At 50.1% G+C, this 3,484-nt stretch overlaps 1 pseudogene; it reads right to left on the bottom strand.

Moving 5' to 3' along the window:
• Window positions 1–2,739: 2,739 nt before the first annotated feature.
• On the bottom strand, window positions 2,740–3,207 carry LOC106727766 (annotated as a pseudogene).
• Window positions 3,208–3,484: the final 277 nt, after the last annotated feature.

Raw genomic sequence — 3,484 nt, 5'->3', positions numbered from 1 at the left:
GAGCAAACAGCAATGGCTGCCAGTCAGTCCTGCACTGGAGAGGTCTGACCGCTGCTGTGTGCACCTCCATCTGGAAGAAAGCTGCCCCTGCGTTCCTGCCCTGATGCCAGACAGTTCAGTTTCTCCCCATATGTGTCTGAGTCCCCCAAAGTCTCGCCCGACACTGGAGCTCAGAGTACGCGGGAGCTTGTATCTCCCTCCCGATTAAAAAGTGGAACACCTGGGTGCCAGCCCCTTCTGCACCTCCATGCCTCTGCACCTCCTACCAGTCTCAATGCTCTTTCTTCTTTATTTTTCTAGTTGTAGTTCTTCCACTCAGCCAGGTTTCCCGCAGTTCTGGATGATAATTGTCATGTATTTTAGTTGTAATTTTGAAATGGTTGTGGAAGGCAGCAAGTACAGGTGTTTACCTATGCCGCCATCTTGGTTCTCCCAGAGAGTTTTTACTTTTATTATGATGTAGTGTAAGGAGGTGAATTTGAACATTTCAGGACTGATCAAGAAAAAAAACTATGGCCACGAAGTGGCACTATCACACAAGCTTTATTTGGGCAATACTTTGCCAGGTCTGCAGAAGGCCCTAATAGTGTGAGACCATCCAGAGGCTTAAGGCCATGAGAGCCACCATCCAGCAGGAGAGGGGGTAAGGGAACTCCTGGGGTATAGAAGCATGAGAGAGGGGGTTTTGTGTCTAGAGGGCTTTTGTATGTTGTCACGCTGTAGCATACAGCCTGGCAGAGAGATGCTAGGTCAGAAAATTCCAAAGGGTAGCAGCAACTTAGCATCTTTATAGCCCAAGGCTGATTTTGTGTGTGGCAAGCAGATTTTGGACACAGTTTCATGTTAAGCAAAGCAGGCAAGCTCTAAATGGCTAAAAACCTGCTTGTCTGGGCTATGTTTAAAACACCTGATGTGTAAAGTTTTGGTTTCATGCCAGGGCGCTTTTCAGCTAGTGGGTCTCAGCCTCCTGTAAATAAACAACACAGGGCCAATATACAGAAGCTATCTTTACCTAATATACACAAAAGGTAGTGGATTCTCTTTATCTTTTTTTCCCCAATCACATTGTTTATTATACTCATTTTTTAAGGTTTGTTTTTATGGGTATTATTGTGATAAAATTTCAGTTTATCATAGTCTGCTATCTTACTACTTATTTATTACTCAAACTGCTTTAATAGAAATTGTACTTCATTCTTTGCTCCCACTTAAGTAAAACTGCTCTTAGTAATGTAATCAATGGCCTTCATGTTATCAAATCCAATTAATGTTTTAAATTTTCTTATTGGTATTTGTTAGGGTCGCTGAAGGAGGAACACACAAGACCGAAAATGGTAAAGAATTATAAACTTACTAAAGGCCAGGTGCACAAAAATTCGTGCACTCAGTGGGGGGGTCCCTCAGCCCAGTCTGTACTCTCTCACAATCCGGGACCCCTCGGGTAGGGTCCCTAGACCTGGCTTGAGATTAGGGCCTATCGGAGCTTTCCTTCCCCTGGCTGCAGGCAGCTGGCCCCATCCCACCACTGCCACTGCTTGCCATCTGTGCAGCACTGCCCGCCAACTCCCCTGCAACCAGTCGCCTCCCTCTATAGGTGACAGGCATGGGGTATGATGGCTTGGCTGGCCTGGGGCTCCCTCTATGGGCTATTGCTGGCCGGCTGCACACCTGCCACAGCATCGCCAGCTCTTCCTTTCTTTTCCTTTTTTTTTTTTTTTTTTTTTTTTTTAGTAACAGTAATGTATACTGAGCGATACAGAGTTGAGTACTATGAAGGGTTTTCCAGGATGGAAATGCACCGCACCCTGCCCCTGCCACCCCTAATACCCAGAGGCTACAGTACTTAGAAGTTACATGCAATGGCCATAACTGCTGAATATCTGTTCATAACAACAAACCACAGCATATTTATACTGATCACATCGAGTGATTATAGCAATCAATTTACATATTGCTTGTATAAAATCTTTTTTTTTTTGTAAAATGTATTTTTTTTTTTTAAAGAAAGTATGAAAAACATGTGCAGTTGAAAGCCCTGCCAGGACAGCCAGTCTGTAAATATTTAGTGAGTATGTGCTTTGGAAGGGCACCTGTACCTTGTGCCCACAGAAACTCCAGCAGGGCCGATGAGTGTGTGCCCTGGCTGCCACTCTGGGCAGGACTGAGCTGGACCACAGTGGGTACAGCAGGGCCTGGCACTGTGCCCTTCTCCAGCCTTGCATTAGGGTCAGGGTCAGGGCTGGGGGCAGGCAGATTGCAGTTTCACTCTGAGTTCCATATTCAGCCTAATTTTGGTTGCAACTCATGGCTTTTCCTGGCTGCTCAGAAGTCCTTTGGGTGGGTGCCCTGGCGGAAAGGCTGAAGAAGTGCCCACAGATGCCTGGTTGGGTGTCTCTCTGGCCCAGAGCCTCTGTCCTGCCTCCTGCAAGCCTGGCCCCAGGCAGAACAGCCCCCCACCTCAGGACTACTTTGGTCTCAGCACTTGGTCCTGGGTTTCATCAGCCTGGGTTTCTTCCCCTGGTGTGGCTGATCTGAGTTTCACAAAAAAGCCTGGCTGATGGTGGCTGCGCTGAGCCTCATAGTAGAGTTTTTCATACAGCAAGGAAGAGCCCTCTGGGACCCTCCTCCTCCTCCTCCCTCTCGGCATCTCCTCCTTCTCTTCCTCCTCCACTTCCTCCTCCCAGCCCATGGTCACTTCTCCAGCTGCTCCAGCAGTGGGTTGCCTTCTGAGTTGGGGTCTTAATGCTGCTGGTCCTGACGATGCCAGTTGAGCATCAGGATGAGCTGCTGCCACTCCTGCTTCAACTCCTCCATCTGGGTTTTCAGCTCCGCATTCATGAGCTCCAGCCACTCAGATTCCCGCTGCAGAAACTCCCTTTGCTACTTCATCTTGTTCCGGCATGGGGGCTGCCGCCACTTTGTTTTTTTCCCCGGTGCCTTTTCCTCTGCTTCTCTTCCTCGTCTAGCTCATTTTTCACAGGTTGAGGCCTCTTGCCAAGTTTCACCTCCAGGAAGTGCAAAGGGGCGATCACGGCCCCAGTGTTGTGGATGTCAGCGTATTTCAGCTCCTCTACAGTCAGGGCTGAGCTGGGGAGTCCAGTCAGGGGGCCAAGCCCTGGCAGAGAGCCCGCAGTCATGGAAGGGTCTGGGATCTGCCCAGGCATCATAGCAGGAGGAGTGGCAGTCCAGCCCTGCAGAAGCCACAGCGGGAGGTTGCAACCCTGGGGCATGGGCCAGGCTGCAGGCACCATGCCCACTCAGGAGATGCCCTGGCTTGCAGCATCCACCACTGCCAGCACCTCCCATCGCAACTACCCAGTGTCCCTCCCACAGGCTGTGGCCTGGGTCTCCCTCTTTGAGGCGATTGATTGCGGGGCTCTGCCTGCCTGCCTCATTGCTCCTAACCACTCGCCTGCCTACCTGATCACCCCTAACCATTTGCTGGGGGGCGGGGCCAGCCCAGTGAGGGGCTGAGGTGGTTCTG

This window comes from Myotis brandtii, unplaced genomic scaffold (assembly GCF_000412655.1).
Source record: "Myotis brandtii unplaced genomic scaffold, ASM41265v1 scaffold479, whole genome shotgun sequence".
NCBI classification, from domain to species: Eukaryota; Metazoa; Chordata; class Mammalia; order Chiroptera; family Vespertilionidae; genus Myotis; species Myotis brandtii.
The sequence above is the reverse complement of the archived record's forward strand: the minus strand, read 5'-3'. Positions and strand labels throughout refer to the sequence as shown.